Source organism: Lepidochelys kempii, chromosome 10 (assembly GCF_965140285.1).
Source record: "Lepidochelys kempii isolate rLepKem1 chromosome 10, rLepKem1.hap1, whole genome shotgun sequence".
Taxonomy (NCBI): domain Eukaryota; kingdom Metazoa; phylum Chordata; order Testudines; family Cheloniidae; genus Lepidochelys; species Lepidochelys kempii.
Window position 1 is genome coordinate 73,085,333 of NC_136389.1, and position 24,810 is coordinate 73,110,142.

At 46.0% G+C, this 24,810-nt stretch overlaps 1 pseudogene; it reads right to left on the bottom strand.

The window, feature by feature from the left end:
• Window positions 1–9,516: 9,516 nt before the first annotated feature.
• LOC140917961 (F-actin-capping protein subunit alpha-1 pseudogene) lies at window positions 9,517–11,692 on the bottom strand (annotated as a pseudogene).
• Between the last annotated feature and the right edge of the window lie 13,118 nt (window positions 11,693–24,810).

Consider the following 24,810-nt stretch of genomic DNA (forward strand, 5'->3'; position numbering starts at 1 on the left):
TATTGGCCTGAGTAGTATAACTGTTTGGTGTTCCCCAAGGGAAGGACAGACGAATTGCAGAAGAGTCTGAAGCTGCTGCCCGGGCTCGAGGCTTTGCCTTGGGCTGGTTAGGCTCAGAAAGAAGTTAGTTCTACAACGTCAAAAATGCTTGAAGGTCACCTTGGTTTTTCAGAGTACTTTAGGGTGACAGGTAAATGTTAGGCCATGTGTGTGACTGGTCCAAGGCGGGTAGTTAGGGTCTGTTTGGCCAAGAACCCACGTGCTGGCACTTCCCAGTATATAGCGTTCTTGGCTTAGTGCTAATAATGGGGTTGTGGGGGGAGCGGAGAGGGAGCCTTTGTTTGTGGCTAAAGAGCTGAGAGGTTGCCTGAATGACTGGACAGGAACTGAGAAACGCAGCAGGACCCAGCTGAGCACCGTGGTCCCTTCTCCGCAGCAGGACAACCATACTCTCTCCCGGTGAATGGCACACAACATCGTCCAGATGGTTACCAGTTCAGAGCTATCCCACGTGGTTTGGTGAGAAGGGTGCCACCGTCAGAGCAGCCTGTTTGGAAAGGCTGCCGGACTCTGGACAGAGCCCTTGAGATGCAGCGTGAGACTCACCCTAGTGACTGTGACTCCAGGAGACACCGGACAGGGCCCTCAAAAGCAGGCTGATTTGAATGAAGTTTGCTGTCAAAGGAGACACAGGACCTTCCGGGAGCGGGAGACAACACAGGGGCTAGTGAAGATCAGACTGGGCTGACGGTCTCAGAAGGATGCTGTGTTTATGTTTTTTTATTCCTCTCCTAAAGAACTAACAGAAAAAGCAAAAACACTGGAACGTAGCAGGTGGGCTGCTGAAACCAGTGCAGTCAGTGCTAAGTCTTACACTGTCAAAGGCACTCAGCATCTGCCAGAACTTATGAAAACCATAAGCACATTGTAACTCCTGCTTCCCGATCACTGCCTGCTAAACAGCCCTTTCTTCTCCCTACTCCAAAATTAGTAACGGGCCTAAGTCTCAGCTAAGCAGAAATCTCAAAAGTGAGGGTGTAACAGGACCCTGTCAAAATTAAATCATACAGGTGACATTCACGTCTGAGCAGAGAACCACCATGAAGCCTGTGCACTACTTAAGACCTAGCTAATCTTTATGTTGAAGACTTAGGTAGGACTTAAGTGGTACTGTATATAGATATCAAGCTGGCCCTCCACACACGGGTGAATTTCACTCAGAGTTTAAATAAATCAGTCCCTTCCCTGCATTACTATTACAACTTACAGTAAAAAGAGTGAAGTCGTTCTTAAAAAAACAAATTTGCTTTCCACTTTTCTTGTTTGTTTGTTTGTCAGTGAGACTAGATTGATCTGGTTAGTCAATTTCACTTCCTGTTTCTATTCCAGTTTCCTTTCCTATCTCTCATTTGTCAGCAGAACGCAGTTGGGTTTGGGTTACAAAGAGTGCAGAAAGTTTAATTTAAACTACAACCGCAACAAATGGCATTACAGAATTTTGTCTTTAATTGTGAAAGAGGTCCTCTTAGTATTAGTTTTTTGTTATCTACATGCCTACATTGTGGGGTTAAACTACTTGAGACTGATCCTTTGAAATCTGAGTGCCGGCCTCCATAACTTTTAAAAGGTAAAACTGTATGTCATGTTTATGAACAAAAAATTGCCATGCCTGTAAGACCGTCTAATCTAATAATTAGTGTTCAACCTGATTCACATTAAGGAGCAGGTAACCATTATGGATTAACCTGCCTGTAGGAGAAGTTTCTTCCTAACCCAAGGAAATTATATCCCTTATTTTATTTTTTAGCCCAAGTTTTTAAATTCATCTTGATTTTCTGAGTATACATCCTACCTTGGACCTTGATATAATTACTTGTAATTTTTGAGAGATGGGAAGAGATTAAAAAGAAAGAAGCATCAAAAACCAAATCTGTTTTATGATCATGAGAGGCTTTACTCAATTGAGTAATGAATGGTCATTCAAGACAGACCATCTTCTCCGCCATTCATGCCCAGCTAGGAGGCGGTGGTGGCTAAAGGTGAAGCCACTGGATTCTTGACCTCAACTCCTTACCTTTAGCGAGTGGCCCTAGACCAGGGAGCGATTTCTATGACCATAACTTTTTTCAGAAATAAAATAAATGGTGTGACTTTTATTTGTAAACCGATTAGAAAATAAAAAGCTACTACAGGGCCATAGCTGGTACCCTTGCACGTTCCATGTCCGTGGCAGGAGCACAGCCTAGTTTCCTTGCGGCGGAGATTGGGGGCCTCAGAAGAGAAAGCGATTGCTTGCCTTGCTAAAAGGGAGGTGTGGCTATTACTTAAAGGTCTTCCTGCAAGATATTTTAAAACACCTGCAAAGCCTCATGAGTTCTAGCCAAGGGCATTACGTAACAGGCAGCTTTTTCCCTTAAAAAAAAAATGCATTTTTGTTTCCCTGGTTCACATGTGCCAGCTCCTGGGCTTGCTGTTTGATTGAATCAAAACACATGCCAGCTGTACACAAAGCAACTCAGCAGGCATAGTATCCCAGTGACACTGCTGCTCCTGGAATGGACCCCAGGCATTCACTCTTGAAACAAAATGCATTAAACCAGGGATGATTTACTCAATGGCAAATCCCTCCATTCTCTTCAGTGGGATCAGGTTTGGTGGTTTAAAACAATGACTCTGCTTTACACAATAATCACCTGCAAAAATCATATTTAGGATCTGCCAGTTATAAGTTATTTGTGTGCACAAAAGCATCTGGAAAGAATCCCATTAGCTTTACTAGGTTTGGCCCTAAAGCCCCATCCTGTGAAACATTACTCAGCATGTTGCCACCTCTAGGCAGCTCTCACATGACATCTGGACAGCTGCCAGGCCTGCTCCAATGGACAGCGGTAGCCAATGAGTTGAAAAACTCACTGAAAATCTACATTACCATCCCTGCTTTACCTAAAGGGCTAGGCCAACTGGCACAATACACCCCAGCACTAACCCAGCATCTGAGCCTAGACAAGCCAATACAGCGGGTTGGTTTTTTGTTAGAGGATACGGGAGCTGCTGAATTTCACATTTTCCTTCCCCTCTGTAATGGCTGCTATTAGATGGATGCAGTTTGGATTTCTCAGTCAAATGGAGGTGGGGGGGGAGGATCTTAATAAATTCTTGCTGCTGCTGTCTGGAACTGTGCAGGAAGCCATCACACCAGATGTCACTGGGACCGACCTGCTCCAGGAGGCTGCTGCTTGATACATTTCTTCATGCCTAATTAAGGCTCCTCTTCCAAAGAGAATGAAACACAAAGTTTATTGATGCTGCTCAAATGGGAATTCAAGCACATGTATTGCACTATGAATGTCTTTAATAACCCCCCAACTGACAGCAGCAGCTTCCCACACAGGTTGGCACACACTCTCATTCTACTCCTGCCTGTCTTTTCCCTTTTACTCTCTTCCTCTCTTGCTCTCCATCTCTGTCTGGTTCCATATGTGGGTCTGGCCCCCTTTTATCTCCCCCTCCCCCCCACATTAAAAAGGACATTTCAAACCTCACTGCAACTTATACCAGCATTTCCTATAGCAGTGATTGGCAACCTTTGGCACGCAGCCTGTCAGGGAAAGCCACTGACAGGCCGGGCTGGTTTGTTTACCTGCCGAGTCTGCAGGTTCGGCCGATCGCAGATCCCACTGACCGCGGTTCACCATCCCAGGCCAATCGGGGCTGTGGGAAGGGCAGCCAGCACATCCCTCGGCCCATGCCACTTCCCACAGTCTCCATTGGCCTGGGACAGCGAACCACGGCCAGTGGGAGACGCGATCAGCTGAACCTGCAGATGCCGCAGATAAACAAACTGTCCCAGCCCGCCAGCAGCTTTCCCTGATGGGCCACATGCCAAAGGTTGCCGATCCCTGCCCTATAGTAACCTGGAGTGGGCTTCTTACTATTGCTAGTGTAAAACCGAACATGCTTTCTATGGACCAAAATAAAAAATGCAGAACAGCTGTTAAAATGGAATGGAAATGGCAGATGCAGAGTGGAGAGTTTGTTACTCTTTCTCTATGCTGGGAAATGGAACTGGTGGCTCGCCTTGAACTGGTGCTGAAGGCTTAAGAACATAAGAATGGTCATACTGGGTCAGACCAAAGGTCCATCTAGCCCAGTTTCCTGTCTTCTGACAGTGGTCAATGCCAGGTGCCCCAGAGGGAATGAACAGAACAGATAATCATCACGTGATCTATCCCCTGTTGCCCATTCCCAGCTTCTGGCAAACACAGGCTAGGGACACCATCCCCGCCCAACCTGGCTAATAGCCATTGATGGACCTATGCTCCCTGAATTTATATAGATCTTTTTTGAACCCTGTTATAGTCTTGGCCTTCACAACATCCTCTGGCAAGGAGTTCCACAGGTTGACGGTGCGTTGTGTGAAAAAATACTTCCTTTTGTTTGTTTTAAACCTGCTGCCTGTTAATTTCATTTGGTGGCCCCTAGTTCTTGTGTTATGAGAAGGCGTAAATAACACTTTCTTATTTACTTTCTCCGCTCGAGTCATGATTTTATAGACCTCTATGATAGCCTATAAAAGCAATTTCACACACTGCTTGTGTAGCCAGGACTAAATCATTTTCAGCACTGTTACAGAAAGCTCAGCTGAGTGTTGGTTCCACCTGCACTAGAAACATTTCTCAGCCTCGGGGTGAATTGCTGAGATCAGCTCTTAGTAATGAGCTAGTCTCCCAGTTTAGATGGAGCAGGGCCTTAATGGTACAGAAGAGATACTCTCACACGTATCAGTGAATGGTGTCAGCCTCCGAGTGCTGGAGCAGGAAGTTCTCAGTCACCGCGAGAGTGCAGCAACACAAGGCCAGAACTATCCTAGCCCTAACCTCTAGCAATGAGAGGAGACTTCATTCTCTATACTCGTTCCAGTCCTTGGTGTCTGAGTTGATGCCCCACAAGACAGCCAATCAGAGCCAGCTGTGGTGGTACGAGGAATTGAACTCACACCATCAAAATGGTTTTACATAGACTGCCAAAAGGCCAGCAAATGGTAACAACTTTTGGGCACTCCTGATCTAGGCTGGATTTGAACTTGTGATATAGAGGTGAAAGGCTCCATATCATTTAACTACACGCTTGAGTCATCCAGGCACCCTTAAAGAGGACTCTGGCATGCCAGCTGTGCAGGCTTCCATCTAACACTGCACCCCATGCTAGTCACTGCAAGATGTGGGAGCCGTGGAACATGCACTGGTCTACAAGAGAGACTGTGCAGCCAGCCCATTTCATGGTCTGATGGTGTGTCACCATCCAAAGCAACGGTTCCTTCTGGGAACTGCAAAACCAACCATGTGGATGGGTGTTGTATCATGAACATTATTGTGTGTCTTGCTGATTTTTCCTCTTGTTCCATACTTCGTGGTTCCCGTTTCCTCTGTCATCTGCGTCTCAGACAAGGACTGTAGGGATTTGGAAGAGGGACCACAAAGACCTTTTCCCTCTCCACATATTTGTCTTTCAGGCCTGTTGGTCCCTATCACAGGCTGCCTGGGCCTTTAAGGCAAGCTGGACTCAGCCTGGCCTGTGACCTAGCAACCAAGTGATAATTGACCCTAGCTGGTGTTTCAGGGGAAAGAGTTAAGGAAGGACTATATAAGCAGAGCTGAGAATTCACTGCAGAGGTGGGGAAAGTTTGCAAGCCTTAGCAGAAGGCCAAGCCAAATGCCTGTCCCCACCAAGTGGGAGATGGGCTGGGGAGACAGGTGTTTTGGAGGGCTGAAGGCAAAAATAGGCTGAATAGTACAGAAGTCACTCTGGACAATGAGGGAGAAGAAGCTAGGAATGAAGAATGGCTGCAAAGTTGGGGAAAGATGAGAAATATCAGAAGAAGCAGCAGGGGAGGGGAACAAAGAGTAGGATGGAATGCCAAAATATTGCAATTGTCAAATTGCTGGGTGAGGAAGTGAAGATAAGCAACATTAATCCTTTGCAAATAGCTACATGGATTAGGGAAAATGTTAGGTCTATATCAAGAGCTAGACTATTACGGGGTGGAGATTTATTGGTGGAGTGTATGGGTGAAGAACAGGCTGAGAAACTGCTTAAAACTAAAATTCTTGGGGAAATAAAAATGGCTTGCCAGCCCCCCAAATTTCTGACAGAAACAACCGGGGTAATATATGGGATCCCACTAGAAATGATTGAGGATAAAATTTAAAAAGGTACAGGTAGGCCCAGGTGCTATTCATCAAGCAATTAATTAGAGGGGGAGAAAACAAACCATCAACAGGTGTGCAAACAACACTTAGAGGAAGGGTTTTACCTGACTGGGTAAAGCTAGGATACCCTATATTTTGGACTAACCCATACATTCCTCACCCTTTGAGATGTTACAAGTGCCAAAAATTTGGCCATGTGACAGATGTGTATAAAGGGGAAACACAAGATGTGGTAAATGTGTAGAGGAGCATTCATATGAAACCTGTGGGGATAAGAACAGTAGCTACCATGAATTCTCCATAAGCTAAACAGGCTAGGGAGATACAAAGAACCAGGATTACCAACAAGCTATCTTATGCAGAAGCTGCTAAAAGGCATTCAAAGCGACAGGTGGGGAAGAAGGAGAAAACCAGTAAGGGAAAGGAACCATTGCTACAACACAGTGTTATAAAGGATATGGTAAATAATATAAGAGCAGTAGGGGAAGCCATATTTGCAGAGAAGATGGCATTTGTAGCATTTAGGGTAGAAGTAATAAACTGCGCTTCACAAACAGAAAGGAACAGAAAGAATACAGATAATAAAAGCTGCAGAAAAGTATTTGCATGTTAATGCAATTTTGTGTGAGGGCAATGCTGCAGTTTAACTAATATGGTGCTTAAATAAATTGTGGGAATGCACAACGCTTAATACCACATAGTCAGGAACTAAAGAAGACTATTTTTGAAATGTAATATGATGCTTTCTCGAATACTGACCTGCAGGGAGTTTCAGGATTTTATTAAAATTATATAATAGTATATAAGAAAAGGAGTAATTCCAGTAGAATGGAAGCATCTGGGGACAGTACCAATAAGGAAGCCAGCCAAGTTACTTATGAGAATTGATGCTTATAGACCAATTGTTATCATATCTTGTGTGGGTAAAGTTATGAGAAGAGAATGATAAATGAGAGGCTAGTTGCATAGTTGGAAAAAATGACATCTGAAATAATGTGCAAAGTGGTTTTAGGGGAGGGAGATCCATGATTGATCATATTGTCAAATTAGAAACAGAAATACAAAAAAGTATGAGGAACAAAGAGAGTATATAACTGTGTGGGTTTTGTGTGGACATTGAAAAAGCATGTGATATGTCATGAAGAGAGGGTTTGTTGTATAAGTTGGTCAAGGTAGGGATAAAAGGAAGAATATTTTGGTGAATAAGGTTTTTTGTTGTTGTTGTTGTGTTGGTTTTTTGGTTGGTTGGTTGGGTTTTTTGAGTGAGAGGACCCTACAGGTTAGAGTAAAGAAAGTCTTATCAGGTATCTATAGTATTGCCAATGGCACCGCTCAGTAGAGTGTTGCCAACCCTACCTTGCTTAACATTATGATAAATGATCTCCCAAAAAGTGTAAGGACAGGAATGGGTATTATCTTATTTGTAGACGATTGTGCTATATGGTTAAACAGGAGAATTAAAGTGACTGGAGAAAGAATCCAATGAAGCCCTCAGGGAGGTCTCAAGCTGGGGAGATGCTTGGGGATTTAAAATTACAATCATTAAAACAAAGGGAATGATCTTCTCTAGAAGAAAAATGAAAGATGAGTGTAATTTATATTTTATGAAGGTGCATGTAGGTAACCATTGAAGTTTATGGATGTACTGTTAGTTTATCATCAAACTTGGGAGGGCCATATAGAAAATGTTACAAACAAACAAAAGGTAGGATTAATCTACTTTAAAGTATTGCTGGGATTAATTGGGGAGCAGATAAGGCAGTGGTGGCTATGCTGTATAGAGTGATTATAAGATCAGTCATAGATTGTGGATGTCGAGCCGTAAACTCTGCATATGTGTTGAAGCTTAAAAAGTTAGAATCAGTTCAAGCTCAAGCACTGTAAATCTGCATGTGGTGCTTATGATATGTCCTGTGTCACTCGTGGAGAAATGCCTATCAATTTAAGAATGAAATGTTAGATCTGATATTTTGGGCTAAAGTCAAGGGAAACCTCACACAAAAGATAACTGGGCAATTGAATGTTGGGATTTAAGCAGACAAAATGTAGCCTGACACAATAAATTCCCTTATACTTTTAGGGTTAAAATGTGGGTAGAAGAGTTAGGTGAAAAGGAAGGGCTAGAAGAGATTAAAATCAATAGTTATTCGAAAGTAAAGCATACCAGGAAAAATCATCTCTCTGGATGTGGATTTAGAATTATATAATAAAATAAAGAGAGAGTCTTCCTGTATGACTGATAAAGTCTGACTTACACTCAAAGTGGGGTCACCATTGCCGAATATATACACTGACGGATCTAAAGATGGGAAAAAACAGAGTGGGAATAGCCTTTTGAATCCCTGAGACTGGAGCTAAGAAATCTAAAAACCTATCTAATTTTGTAGCCATGATGACAGTTGAATTGATGATGATGATGATTGATGATGATAGCAATACTAACATAAGGGACATATGACCTACCACTGCTGTTATCTTTTCAGATGCATTATCAGGTATACTGGCAATTAAAAGGGGTGTCTCAGAAAGCAGAAGTGAGCTAATAAATGAAATGTTGTTGACAACAATGCTAGCATGCTTGAGTGTGAACATAATACTAGCATGGATTCCAGCACACGCTGGGATACCTGGCAATGAAATGGAAGAGAAAAAATGCTTTAAAAATTGAGAAATTGATCTAAAGATTCCTTTGAGTAAGCAGGAATTTAAAAGTTTAGTTAAAAAAGGAATAGCAAGAATTGTGGACCAAGGAGAAAAGAGGAAGATTTTATGAAGTATGCCCCAAAACAGAGGATAATGTGCTACTCCAAAGGACTAAAAGGAAGAATGTGGTTTGATGATGATTTATAGTTACTGACTAGACACAAAAAGGGGTTATATAACATATGGAATGTTAAAGAAACAGTTGATCACCAGATAGGGGAATGCAGGGCGTGTTCCCAGAAAAGGATTTTGACGAAGAATTTAAATGCTTTAAGGTGACAGAATACACTATGAAGGGGTTAGGGAGAGTGCTGGGACATGGGGTAACATTAAAAAAGCCCAACTAATGTCTACGGATATAGAACAGGGTTAGGGTGTATGAGGAATATAGTAGGTGGAGAGTGTATATATGAGTGTATAAGGAATATAATAGATAGTGATTATAGACTCAGAAGTTAAGCCTGCTTCACCAGGAGGAAGACGTGAGAACTGGCAGTCAGGAGCAGCTGGGGGAGTGAGCTGGGACCGAGATCCTGAGTGAAGGCTTACCAACCTGCTTCTAGGAGCAGCCTGAAAAGAGTCCTGGGAAACTCCATGACTCTCTAAAGGGACAAGAGTTGGGAGACTAGCTGGAGAACCTGAGGTTGTATGTTCAGCTGTGGATGACTGAAGACCAGACTTTGTGAAGGAGGAATTGTGTTTGTCTAATGGGAGACTGAGAAACTGTATTTGTCCGGAAGGAGGCTGAGAAGAGAAAGATGGCTTGAAAGGGCAAAGCAGCCAGACCACAGAAAGGAAGAACCATGTCCCACTGAGGGATTGGGAAGAGAGATTGTTTAAGTTATGATATGCTAATAAGTTAGTCACTGAGAATGGGTGTACTATATAACTATGGTCTTATGTACTGAAGAGGCCTGAGAGGTGGGGAGACAGAGCACTGGACAGCACCTACCCGCTATCATTAAATCACACTCTGTCTACAGCCCACTCATAAATTTGGTCACTCCACTTTATCAACTTTATCAACTTTATCAACACAATGTGACTGTTTATTGATCTGTGTGAGCACTTATCCTGTGCTCAGCACTGGTCAGCAGAACACCTCCACTTGGCTGTCCCAACCTCCCAGGAGAGCGCCCCATATACTGACACCACGGAACTCTTCCTGTCCTTCATTTTCTCTGATTTTTTTTTCAATTTTTCTTTTCTCTGTTTATTTTATTGGGTATTTAGTACTTTCTTCCTTCCCTGGACACTTTATTCAGACATCCCATACAAACTGGCCTTTCATTGGACAGCAGGTGCTGCCACTATCTTAGCTGTCACTATTTTCCCCCAGTCAATCGTGTTGTGGGTGATGGGCAGCTGTCTTCGGAAAGCCTTCAAGTGGGTATTGCTCATCCTCTGGTATTCTTCCATCAGCCCATTCTGGAACTGGTTGTCTGCCTGCTCCAGCAGTTTCACAAAGTCCTGGGAGGTCTGGGTCTCAGTGGTGACAGGCAGACTCTCTGCCACATCCTTGCACACTGTCAAGTGGATGTTGCCGTCCTCAAAGTAGTGAGCCTGGACCATGATGGTCCCGGCCACCTGGGTGGAAGTGGAAGTGGGAGTCAGGGTGAAAGTCCACTCTGATTTCCACAGGCCATTCCAGAAGGCGGAGGGCCGGTGCAGACGACCCGCAATGCAGGCGATGAGGATTTTCCGGATGGCTGTATCCTTGATGAAGACACTGCAAATCCCCCCAGTATAGTGGCTGCTGACGTATGCTTTCAGGCCCTCATAGAGGGCCCTTCTCCATGCCTCACCTTTCTCATCTTCCTGTGGGTGAGCCTGAAACTCGCTTGCCTCTTTCCTCATGTGGTCAAATTTGAAAGAGACTTGTCTCTGGGAGTCAAGGAAGTGTTTTTCCTCCAGCTCATTGTGGCGGGTCAGGAGCACCTCACACTCCTTCCTCATGACCGGGGTGAAGTAGAGCTTGTTGTGCAGGGCACAGAGGGAGGCAGCTTCCTGGCACATCAGGCTGTCGTCGCCCACCAGCAGGCGCAGATCACTGAAGGCCTCGCAGAATTCATCAGGCAGAGCCTGCTTCAAGAGACTGCTCACAATCTTCAACTTCTCTTGTCTGGTCAGGGGTCGTTCCCTAGTCATTATGTCCATGGTTGCAGGGCTCGAGGATACTGGATCCACCTCACCTGAAGGAAAAGTAAAAGGACATGACAATTATTAGCTTTCCAGGCAATACACCAAGGGCATCCAAATTTTGCCCAGCTGAAGGCTACACAGGCAATTTGCCACACATAATGGAGCAGGCTACAGCCATCCTTACCTCAGGTACAGCCCACAGGTCGCGACATGGCCTACAATTCCCATCTCCAACCCATACTGAAGATCTCTTATCTACAGCAAAGAGACCTGGGCTTCCACAATTCCAGTAGGCTCACAAGGGAGTCTCATGAATCCAGCCGTCCTCAATCAGTTTTTCACTGTGGATCCCACCATATCTTGAGATGCGGGCTTAGGAAATCTCTGCAACTGTTACAGATGTATCCTGAGGGCCACCCACTGAGTGGGGTTATTCCATTGGGGGAGCCCAAATAACCATACTTGCATCTGCCTTCTCCTCTCTGATAGCACATATCACAGCCCTGTGCTACCAGCAACAGTGCCCAACAATGGAGGGAGGCTGTGGTCAGAAGCAGCCCTTCTTTTTTAGGAGCCCCCAAATTGTAACCAAAAAAAGTGATGTAATCCCTGACAAGGATGAACTGGGGCAATCATGACATTTAATGATTCCAAAAATAAGCTCCTTTTCCACCTGAGAATAACTGCTGGTCAGATCGATCTCATTTTAAGAGTTATTTTGGTCCCTGACCCAACAGCTGAGCCATAAGATGCCAATATAACTGCAATATAGGGCCTTAAGAAGTGAAGACTGGGGTGGAAAACCGTGTTTAGCTGCTTAACTGGCTACTAGAGATGTCTGCAGTAGCTTGCTCCCAAGAAAGTCCCTTTCCACAATGATTCTCACATGGACTGCAGCAAGAGCACTGACTGAGTGCAAAACTAGTGTAATTTATCAGGAACAAAAATGCTTTAGCTTTATTAAGGTGTGAGGGGGACCTGGAGCACTGCTCCTTGGTACCCTCCCTTAATATTTTTGATGATAGTGTAATACCTTATGCCATCAGGCAATGACTAAAGTAATGCAGCACCCTGAAGGAAATGCCGATTTTTTGGATGAAACCTTCCCCTGTGAAGCCAGTACAGGACTGTGTGGAGGGTTCTTTGAATTTGCAGTCACCTGTATTTATCCTGCTTCCTGGCAGCTCCAATAGGCTTTAACCATGTGTCCTAGGCAGTTCTACAAAGCAGCCACTACCGGCACTGTACATGGCAGGTTTCAGGCCAGAAACAACATAATACAGGGCACCACTGAGTAAAAACCCACCAGGGTTCACAGTCATTCCAAGGATTTGACCCTGTTCCTAGGAAGCCTGCACAGAGCCCTGGGTTCATGGACATGAGGCAAAACCAGTTCCTTACAGAATTGGCCCTGTGCTCCTGGCACAACCTTGCTTCCTCCACCAAACGGCGTGTCCAAATATTGGCTGCAGTTCACTGGAAGCTGTACCAATCCTCTAGGTTGCTGAACCTGTTTCTTGTCTGTGGACCCTCCTAGGCTTTGGTCAAGTGACCACATATTCTGCTCCAGTAACACTCAGAGTGATCATGTGGCCTCCAATGCTTGAAACCATTTTCTATGGGATTTGGTTTCTGGCTGTTCTTGGCTGCTGTTAGGTGACAAAGTTGTTTCTGTGACTGTATCGCCAGCAGGTCCTGGTAGCAAGCAGCCGGGTTGCATACATTCCCAACGAGCTTCTCTAGCTGGCGATAAATGTGTGACTGACAGAAGTGAGCTTATCCTTACAGCCAACATTGAACATCTTGCTTCTGAAGTCTGGGTTCTGTACATGCCACACCAACCATTCATGAAACTCTCTCCCCGCTGCTGCCTTTTCCAGCATTGCCACAGCTTTGAGTGAGGGTTTTCTCCGTGGTTTGTTTGCCCATCTAGTAACTGCAGCACTCCAAAGCTTTGTTACTCATAGAACACGGTACCAGTACCTTGTACCATGTAGGGTCAAAGAAGGTCCAGCACAAGGGCAAATCATCTGCACTTGTCTCTGGCCAAACATGGCAGGATTCCCCAGTAATCTCACCTTCCTTCCCTCCCCGCACCATAAAATCTTGCTTTTCAATCTTGTTTTCTCACCTTGGGAACTTCTCAGTGGCTACCTTACCCTATTGGCCTTCCTGTCGCTTAGCTTCCCATAGGACACTGCAGGGCCACAGTATTGAGAGATCTTCTCTGGGCATGATCTCCACCTTGGCCCTTCCCAAGGGTGACAATAATAAAGCTCACCTTGTGGAAAATAAGAGTGAGCTTTGACTGAGCTCCTTCCCGAGCGCACGGCCAGCCCGGAAACAGCAGCAGCACCCTCCAGGCCTCCCAACTGCCCCCGCCTTCCCAGCCAGTGCTAACCCCCGCAATACAGAACAAAGGACAACAGGGCAAGAAATCCTCCGTTCCCTAAACCATCCCCTTCTCCACAGACTGGCTACGGTGACCCTGACCCGCAGGCCGCCCCCTTCCCACCCTGGCGCGGGGCAGCAGGGTGCAGCAGATCGGGGGGGCGCAGCCTGAACCGTTACCTGCTCAGCTCCTGCTGCTGCCCCTCTGGAAGCAGGATTTCAAAACAGCAGGTTCCCATGGCAACGGGGAGACACCAACCTGCGCTCTATGAGGGAAACAGGATGACATCATCCAGAGCATGCACCCTGGGAGTGAGCCTGCAGGGAGTGTGAGCAACCCAGTCTCATCCCTACCCCTGCCCCCTCGCAGCCCATACACCCAGCCAGCATGGAAGGAGTTTTCCACCACCTCCGTGGTTCCTGGGGGCTGGTTAGACCAGCGGGCTTCTTGGTCCTTGTTTCATGAAGGCAGGTACCTGGGAGCAATTTCACTATTAGACACATCTTTAGGGTAACATTTCCTGGACCCTAATGTACGGTGCAGCATATGAGTTAATGGGCCACATGCAGCAATCCTTACTTGGTGTCAGTGGGAGCAGAGTTTTGGCTGAGTACAGTCATAAGGGTTTTCATGCCCTGAGATTAAAATACTGTACTCGTTAAAACTCGTCTGCAGAAACCTCCACCTCTTCCTTTTCCATGAACCGTACAGTAACAGACACAATTCAGTCACTGCATTCAGCAAAAAAGAACAGTGTATGGACCAGATTCTCAGCTGGTGCAACCAGACATAGCACCAGTGAATTCACACCAGCTCAGGAGCTGGCCCTATCATTTGAAGTGATCATGAATAATAAGGCCTGATAGAGCTAGGTACAGACAGGGAATGGACAGACATGCAACACCCCCTGCTATGCCAGTTCTGAGTCTCCAGTGACTAAAGTCTGCTGGTCACGGTGGTATGTATCCAGCTGCAGGGTTGTTTGGAGAAGGTCCCACTCGAGATGGGGCTGAAAGAACACTCTATGTTCCTATGTGGCCTCTGGCTGATTTGAACCCCTGGCTCAGGAGTAGGCAAACTACAGCCTGGGGGCCGCATCCGGTCCTTCAGACATTTTAATCCAGTCCTCAAGCTCCCGCTGGGGAATGGGATCTGGGGCTCGCTCTACTCTGCGAATGGCATGGCTCCGCGTGGCTCCCGGAAACAGCGGCATGTCCCCTCTCTAGCTCCTACACATAGGGGCAGCCAAGGGGCTTCGCACGTTGTCCCTGCCCCAAGCACCACCCTTGCAGCTCCCATTGGCTGGGAACAGAGGCCCATGGGAGCTGCAGGGATGGCGCCTGCAGACGGGTCAGAGTGCAGAGCCACCTCGCCGCGCCTCCGCATAGGAGTCAGAGAGGGAATGTGCCGGTGCTTCAAGAGCACCCTCCTGCACCCCCAACCCCACCCCAAAGCCCACACCCCCAGCCGGCGCCCTCACACACACACACCCCAGCCTGGAGCCCCCTCCTGCACCCTGAACTCCTCATTTCTGGTCCCACCCCAGAGCTCGCACCCCCTAGCTGGAGCCCTCACTCCCTCCCGCACCCCAATCACCTATTTCATGAGCATTCATGGCCCGCCATACAATTGCCATACCCAGATGTGGCCCTCGGGCCAAAAAGTTTGCCCACCCATGCCCTGTTATAGCTTTTCAAATGGCACGATGAAAACCTGACATGCTGTGTTCAAGGAAGTGTTGCAATTTAGGCTTCCAGTTTAATATCAACCACAAAAAAGAAAAATATGATGCCTGAACCCTCAGTCTTGCAGCATCCTGCTGTACAAGGTCCAGATGAACTTGCTTGACTTGAAAGAGCCTTTGGATTGGCAGTTGCTAGGAAGAGGAGAAATAACACATTCTATTCCTGGACTGCATATTAGTCTTCCATATGGGTGCAATGCCAAAACATGAGGGCCTCCATCTGCTAGACGGGCCTGGCCAGGCCCCATGAATGGCTTTTAATGCTAATACATTCATCTAGCTTTGGTATTCCTCCAAAACAAGAGGGGAGCGCCAATGATTTAAATATTGTGTAAAACTATTGAAAGTAATGGCACTAAACACCCATCGTTTGTACCCTATTTGATTTTAGAGGCACCCGCTTGGCACATAATAATGAATTAGTTATGGGGGTGGCTGGATGTTGTATGTTCAACAGCACCCTTGAAGGAATAGAACATTTAAAAAATAAAAATCTAGGTGGTCTCTATCAAATTATTTCACTCTATTATTCCCCAGAAACTAAGCTGTGACCTTCAACTTCAATAATGTGGCATGTCAGCTCCATCTGTGATCAGAGTTACAGAGGCTTTCAAGCACCAGTCGGGAAGGCTTCAATCGCAAATTCAAGAGGAGAGTTGAGCAGGGCATTCTTGAAGCTCCTCTGTTTCTGGACATACTCGAGGGCAGACAAATTTTGTTCAACTGAGGAGCCTGCTGGCCAGGAGCCTTACAGGTATGCCCAGTGTGCAAAACAGTGGACCAGGTTGCAGCCACTCTTACCTTTAATGCAGAGGCTACAAAGACTACAGGTCCCAGCATGCAGTGCAGCATCTTGCACTGAGAAGCCAGTCCATACTGGGACACAGGGTGAAATCCTCGCCCCATCAAACTCAGTGATGAAGCTCCCATTGATTACAATGGAGCGTGGATTTCACCCACAGTCTGTGAAGATTGCACCGCCACTTGAAAGACTGGGGGGGGGGAGCGTTTGGAGCCTGATTTTTAGAAATCCAGGTTGGAAAATTTTCATTGAAGGGGTCTTTGTAGAATTGCAGGGGACAACTGATTGAAGTCCATGGGCGGCCATCTGGGCCACCCCTAGGTCTGAGGACTGTTGTGCCAGCCCCCACGCACTTTCATAGCCAGCTGGTAAACCTCAATCCACCTAATTCATTGTCATATATGTTAGCTCTTTAGTTTGGGGAAATTACTCTGGTCTGATTTCCTCCAGCACCCTTATTTCTGGCTTGAGACCCGATGAATTGTTGAGGTTGCTGATTTAAGGCACCACAACAAATGCTTAATGACTGAGCAAGCATCATGGTTTGTGACCATTGTGTCTCTCAAGCTCCCGGTTTTCTAGCTCTTTTTCTAGGACTGTATTGGTGGGGAAGAATCACAAGTGCTTTGGCCTGCACCTGACCTTGCCAAGAGAGAGCTGAAAGGCATAGATTTCTTGGCTGAAAACAACCCTAATGCTGAGAAGCGAGGCAGCTCTGAATACCCCACCGTTTATTTTTGGAAGAAGTCATTTCAGTAATTATGTGTGTTTAAACGAAACGCAATTAGGGATAGAGACGGGGAAGAGAAGGTGTTACATGGGTGTCAGAACAGAAACCATTTCTTGGCTAATGGATTTATTAACACTGTGGGTCCTTTATTAGCCTGTGTGAGGGAGGGGGCAAAGGAGGCTGATCGGGAGTAGGGGGTCTGTTCCATTTATCGGTGGGTTTTTAATTGTGAAATAGGTAATGGAAACAATTGCATCTGTGATGTGGTTTTTTTATGGCACTCTTGAGATTTCAATTAAAAAAATGCAATAAAAAGCTGGTTTGGAAAACCAGAATGTTTTTAAAAAATCATCTGCTGTCCGTTTTTTTAGGCAAGAACATCAAAGAGGGCTCATTTATACAGCACTTGATATTATTTCATACGGAGACAGACACCTTTTCTGAGAGGTCTTTCTGTTACAAACCATTTGGTGCACAATGGAGTGGCATGCAGGATCCTGTCTGTACAGCCCATCAGAGACAATAATTTGAAGGCTTTATAACCAATTACATTCTGGGTCCGTCTATACCAGCAACGTAATGCAGGTTGTGCTATGTGCTGGAGGGAGGATCTGGGATTGAGATGGGGCTGAGACAGCCAGCAATGCAGTGGATATGTCTGATGGACAACAGGGGGTATGATTTGGGTTGGGTTGGTTTATGGATTGCTCAGCTCTGATTTCTGAAATGAAATGGCATTTCATGTTTGTCTGTGGCCACCTCTGCATTTAAACCCTGTTCTTCTGCACCCATTCTCAGCCACAGATACTTCCCAGAGCGTAGACACGGGAGGTAGAAGTTGTCCCAGTCCCGAGGGAAGAGAGAGGGTTTGATCAAAATCAGGAAGCTAATGAGGCCCAGAGAGGCTGTTTCAGAAAGCAGAGGAGGGATCTTTGCCCATTTGGAAGAGACAAGGAGAGTTGTACAGCATGGTGAGGTTGCCAGGTCTTTGCCATTTATTAACAACTATTATATTATTGTGATTGTTGCAGACTCCGGCTCTCTTATAACAATGGCATAGTAAATAGTGCAGGAGGGTAAATAGCTGCTGCCCATCTGGGAATGACCCTTTTATCTTCACCTTTCCCTCGTGATGGCCAAATACTTTACCGATGGGAGTCTTAGAAATATGCATCGGAAGCCTGATGTGCATGGCATGTTCTGTGCTCCAGGGTCTCGTGAGAGGGCGCCTTCCTCCTGACCATCCACCATCTCTCCCCACCGCCATACCTACCCTGTTGGCCTTGACGATGGGACCAAACCTTAGCTTTGACTTTGAGTACTGAGAAATCACTTTCCATTCCCTCTCAATGAAATGAATACAAAACATGGCAGCATCACATGCATTTATGCCCCACTGGAGAGAGGGTCTGGCTGCTGCTCTGCAGGCGGTAGAGTCAGGACTGCAATTTGCTTCTTCAGAGAGGTTTGGTTTGGTTTGGTTTCCCTATGATATTTAGACTTCCCTTTAGTAGCGAGAGCCCTGGATACAGACAGAAATTGCATTCATTGCTCCTGCTGAGATTCTGCCTGTGGATCTGCTCTCTAACTGCAGGGGGAATTCAAAGAGCTATCATGCAAGGCACCAGTCGCTGGTGTGCCTCTGAGCAGCTCCTGAGGAGCGAGGGGCACTAAGGTGGTACTTTAAAAGAAGATTAAATTTTCAAAGCTAATGAGAATCGCTGCGAAAACAGAGTCCCGAGGATATAACAACAACCAACCCCCCCACCCCACCCCTGCATTGAATACCCATCCAATTAGGGCTTCTGACAGATCCTCATTATACAGCCACTTCTGACACTGGACAGCACAGTTTAGATTAGCACTGCAAAAAAATCCCTTGGGCAAGGCAGACTGACATTTTGCAGAGAGGTGTTTTTAATACTGCTACCACCACTAACACCTGGCCATTTTACCTGGGCATAAAGGGCGCAGTGAAGGGGTAAGGAGAAGCAAGGAAGCAGCATGAGTTGGCAGATGGCCCTCAGACAACCGAACTGTCTTGGGGACACAGACCTGCCTCGCTGAATGTGGGTGACCCCTGGCCTTGGCTGGCCTCGCATTGGGTCCTTTAAAAGGAACACTTAATAAGATACAGCAGCTGGAATTTATTTGTTTATTGAGCGGGGCGGCTGAGCTGAATCTCAGATCACTATGGAAACCTTTCTGCCGAAGCGATCCGAGTCAGGTAGCGACAGAACAGATGAGCAAAAGGGCAGCCCTGCAGAGAAAGAGGGGCATCGATGAAGTATTTTAACAAGTCCCGGAGGACCTAGCATTTGAAAGCTACCTGACAGGCTCAGCCGGCTCCTTGAAGGGAAAGGAAACGGAACAAGGCACTCTGTTGGGATGTTCCTTGAAGAGAAGCCAGCGGGATCCGCCACTCACCTCCACACAGAAATGAGTTCAATCAGCCACTCACGTGATAGGATGCCCTCCCCGAAGTCATGCTAATTCTGGAAGAGAGAATCACCCTGCCTTATGCATGGAGAGCACCGGAGCTGAGGGAGGCCAAGTTTCATTGGCAGCTTGCAGCCTGGGCTGGAGAACTCCTGCTTATTTACTGATTGGGGGGAGCGTCAGGCTGGCATCCCAGCAAAGCGCTGTCACTGCTGCTATGGCAATGAGGTACAAGGCCTGAAACTAGTCTCTTTAGAGACTTTCAAAAGCACCTCAGGCATTTAATAGTGGAAGTCCTACTGACCGTCCATGGGACTTGGGCTCCTAAATGCCATATACACTACCCTTGGAACGTGCACGGTGCTTCTCAGACATAGATTTCCGAGCACTCTACGGGGGGGGAGGGTCAATAGCATTACCCTCATTGTGCAGCTGGAAGACGCTGAGGCCCAGTGGGGTTTTAGCCAAAATTTTCATTCTTAAAGCACCCAAATCCATATAGAGAGGCCTAAATATAGAGCCTGATTTTCAGTGGGAGCTGCAGGTGCTCTGCACCTCTGAGAACGACTTATTTACGTGTCAAAATACTGAGTTGGGTGCCTAAAGTCAGGCACCCGAGTTTGAACATTTCATCCTAAGTGACTGGCCCCAGGTCACACAGCAAGTTAGTGGCCGAGCCAGAAATTGAACCCAGGCCTGCTGGCTCCCCTACCTGTGCCCTACTCCCTGGCCTATGTTACGACCACTGCTGGCCCTTTCCCATGGTAGAGAGAGGGTGATATTCATAGAACACCCAATGCTGAGAGCAGCTGGGCTCAGCCCCAAGCTAGCTGTAGCATTGCAGTGAACAGCGGAGATTGGCCCAAGCTACACAATCCACAAACCAGCTCAAATTAAAAGCACTAAACACAGGAGCTTAGGAGTGGTCATTGACCATTGGGATGTCCAGACTGGCATCCTGCCTTCCACAGCAGCCAATACTTCACATGACGTATCAGCTGAAGACAAATCCTCCCCCACTCCTAGTCCAAGTGGGGAGGACTCAGCTAGGCACAAAAATTGCACTGATACAACTTACATCAATGTAACCCAGCCCATTGTGTGTGCTCTAAGCTATGTCTTGCATCAACTGTAATGTGGACAGGTATCCCAGAACTCTTGGCTCTGCTTCCAGGCTCCTGGCATGCGAGCCAGTTTTCCCAGTGGATTGTGGGATACATCCCAGAGGCTAGAGGAAAGATCAAAATCCCATGGTCCCTCCCACTGTATCCCAGAATGCACCTGTTGCCCAAACCATTTCAGAGCTCCTCTCAATCAGCAGGGAAGATGACCAGGGGAAAGCTGCACATCTGTCCCTTATTAAGACTGTGGTATTGCCAACCCCATGCATTCAAAAGCCAGGAGTCTGACCCCCCCCCCCCCCCAAAATCATAAGAGTGGCTTAAAAATCATGAGATTTTTTTAAATGTTGGTTCTTTTTCACCTTTCAGAGCCAGATTTTCAAGCCTTTTCCTGCAACCATGAGGAACTTACTTTGTCAGCTTTTTTGACACCCCCCCCAAAAGTCTCACATAATCACATGGCTCCAGGAGCTGGGGCTTTAAGAAACACACCCAAAATAAAAGTAGTATATCTCAACTTTAGTAAGGCATTTGATAGTCTCACATGACCTTCTCATAAACAAACTAGGGAAAATGGCCTAGACTAACCTAGCATAAGGTGGGTGCATGATTGGTTGGAAAACCAGACACAGAGTAATCATCAATGATTCTCAGTCAAGCTGGAAGGGCATATCAAGTGGGGATGTGCAGGGATCTGGCCTGGGTCCAATTCTATTCAATATCTTCAGAAATTGTGTATAATGGCATAGAAAGTACACTGTTTGCAGAGGATACCAAGCTGGGAGAGGATGCAAGCTGGAGGACATGATTAGAATTCAAAGTGGTCTTAGCAGACTGGAGAAATTCAATAAGGACAAATGCAAAGTACTACACATCACTTACAAAGGATTAATCAATTGTACAAATACAAAGTGGGAAAGGACGGCATACTGCAGAAAAGGATCTGGGGGTTATAGTGGATTATAAACTAACGAGTCAACAGTGTAACACTGGTGCAAAGAAAGCAAACATCAATCTGGGATGTAGTAGCAGGAGTGTTGTAAGCAACCCAGGAGAAGTAATTCTTCCGCTCAACTCCGTGCTGGTAAGGCCTCAGCTGGGATGTGGTGCCCAGTTCTGGACACCAGACTTCAGGAAAAGAGGTACACAGACTGGAGGAAGTCCAGAGGACAGCAACAAAAATGATTAAAGGTCTAGAAAACATGACCTATGAGAGAAGATTGGGAAAAAATGGGTTTGTTTAGTCTGGAGATGAGCCCTGATAATAGTCTTTAAGTACGTAAAAGGTTATTATAAAGAAGAGGGTGATAAATTGTTCTCCTTAACCACTGAGGATAGGGCAAGAAGTAATGGGCTTAAACTGCAGCAAGGGAGATTTAGATTAGACATTAAGGAGAACTTTCTGTCAGGGTAGTTAAGCACTGGAACAAATTACTTAGAGAAGTATCTATTATTGGAGGTTTTTAAAAACAGGTTAGACAAACACCTGTCAGGGATGGTCTAGAACAGTGGTTCTCAAACTTTAGCAACCCGAGGACCCTCATTTTGATTTAAAATTTGTTGTGGACCCCTCAACCCTCCCACTCAGCTCCAGGCCCTGCCCCCACTCCACCCTTTTCCCCTAAGGCTCCACTCCCTACTCCAGCCCTGCCCCTCCTCTTCCCCGTCTCTTTCCACCCTCTCCCCCAAGCGCACCCCATCCTCACTTCTCCCCCTCCCTGCCAGCACCTCCTGCAGGCTGCTGAACAGCTGTTCCCCAGCATGCAGGAGGCACTGGGAGGGAGGGGGAGGAGTTGATCAGCAGGGCCCATGGACCCCCGGGGCATACCCTGGGAGACCCCAGTTTGAGAAACGCTGGTCTAGGAGATAATACTTCATCCTGTCTCAATGCAGGAGGCAGGGCTAGACGACCTATCAAGGTCCCTTCCAATCCTACATTTCCATGATTCCAGGAGACTGACAATACAATTGTGAGAGTTGGCAACATTGCTGGGCCTTCCTGATCACTGCTGAGCTCTGCTTATGACTCAGACTATCTGCATGGCGTAAGAGAAGGAGCCTCCTGAAGCCATGGGTGAGGCCATATGTCTTCTCCCTCCCCCACAAAACAAATCCTCTGACAGCTCCTGGCTCTGGGCCCTCACCCTCCGAAACCATTTCAGCATGGGAAAGTGAGACGCCTCTCAGGGGAAAAGTACCTGGCTTGGGGGAAAATTGCTGTCCTAATGAGTTGCAGCTTGGCTGGCTGCTATTCCCTTTGCCCCATTGTTCTCATCAGTTCTGCCTCTTCATGTTTGCCTGCAGTGATGAGGAGAAACTGGGAGTCCTACGATCAAAGTGGTGTCATGAAGCGATGGGTCTGAAATGAAGGGGAATAGCGGTGAAATGACCGCAGCTGCCAAGTGCTGATGCCAGGTAACTTCTACGTGGGATGAAAGATGGAGAAACAATGGTGTGAAAAGGGAGGGAGAGAGCAAGCTCTGCAAGGGCTGACAGGTCTTGTCAGAGACACCTGCTGCTTTCCCAACAAGAGCCTTTAATTGCTTCTAGCCCCTCATGTTCCCTGGACCAATATGACGTTTTGCTTTGCGTTTCCGACACTAAGTTTTGTTTGCTGCTGTTGACTCAGTCCCCTGACTCCCACGTTTCTGGTGAAACTGTGTCAACAATGGAGCCAGTGATCCCGAATACCCACTTCACCAAGCCCAAGTGGAGCAAAAGAAATGGCTAGGACCCGCACAAAGAGAGCAGTGTCTAGGATTTAAGGTGCGACACATGGCTCAAGAGAGCAAAAGGCTAAAGAAAGTCAAGGTGATTTAAAATAGCACTATATTCCATCAATAGGAAGCTGTAGATCCAAATGAAAAGAACATTCTCTGATTTCAAAAGACACAGTCACATGGAGTTGATACTGTTATGTAACTGTTCTGTCTCTGGATCGCTTTCCGAAAAATATGAATAAAGTGAACCACTGTTCTGACTGCATCAAGGGTCAGACTGAAACTTTCTCCACAGCCAGGTGTCGCCATTCTTCTGTGTCATCACGGCCTCACTAATTTGAACTAACAACTGGGAAACTCGTTGCCAATTACTCGACACTGTAAGTTGCTGAGTAGTATGCAATACACAATAATAAACAAACCACAAGACCAGAAGGATAACGTTTCACAGCATTGCCAAAGTGGACTTGGGCCATTTGTTTTGACAGCAGTCATTTTAATTATTTATTATAATATTTCATAATGCACTGAGAAAAAATAATGAAGTCTTGGACTGGTCTCATCTCATTAAGTAGGCTTGGCAGAATTCAATTTTTTTATAATTTCAACATAATATCAATGTTTATTTAAGCTTTTTTTTTTTTCCCTTTTCCAGTTTTCAATTTTCACTGTTGCACAAAATGAAGCAGTTAAAGGGTTGTGGGTTTTTTTCCCAGTTGATTTAAATTTTCATAGTTGTGGGAAATTTATGGAGGGGACCAGCAATGCGGATGTGGATGAGTCAATAATTATCAAAATATACAAAAGTAAACAGCCTTAAACCAAACTCTCATAAGTTCTCAAGCAGCATTTCCCTTACTTTGCCTATCTGTACATTTCAATTATGGACAGAAATATGGTTTTCACCAGTTTGTGTGTACACACAGTGAAATTGATTTTTATCAGCAAGCATTTGTAAATATCAAAGCCTTCCAAGCCTACTACTAAGCCATAGGTGAGGAGCGGGGAGACAGTTTGAGATTCATGCAAAATGACAGTTTGCATTAGCAAGCATCTACCACACATGCACTGTAAGAAAATCTGTATCCTCCTGTGAATCCAACCAGTAGTCATTAGGCTGCATAGTTTGGCCACTCAGAACTTCAGGGCAACAGTGGAGACCTTACTGCTGAAAGAGCCACTGGAGAGACAGGCGTTGTTAGCAGTACACAGCATGTGTGCAGTTCCAATTCCACCCAGTAGAAGGCTGTGCAACACCTAGTCTGGCCAGTAGAGCTCCTCAAAAATCAGAATTGCCATCCTGCAGGAAAATCTGATGTTTCAACATGTGCTTTCAAGACAAAATTGGATTTTTCATCCTACAGGAAATTCTGCTCTTTTAACATCTCTTTTAATCCAGAATCAGGACAAAAGTATCAATTTTTCATACAACAGAAAAGTTCCAAAAAATATTCTAGAAATGTCAGAATGCTTTATTTTGGCTAGGTTTGACACTAATTTATGTCCCTTCGAGTTGGTGTGATGCCTCATGGGATTTGTAGTTCAGATGCCTCATGTTCCCATTCTCCTCTATTGGCCAGGTTCCCCAGCTGGACTACATCTCCCAGGATACACTGTGGTCATGTGACTCCCATGATGCACTTCTGTGGTTCAACCCCCCCACCCAAAAGCCATGGGCACATGGCGTCTCAGCTGAACACACCTGAAACAAAACATTTGAATTTGAGTCAACCTGACTTGAAATAAAATATTTTTATTTTCTTGATGGACAGTCGGAAAATTTTGGCCAACCCGAAAGTCTTCTTGCA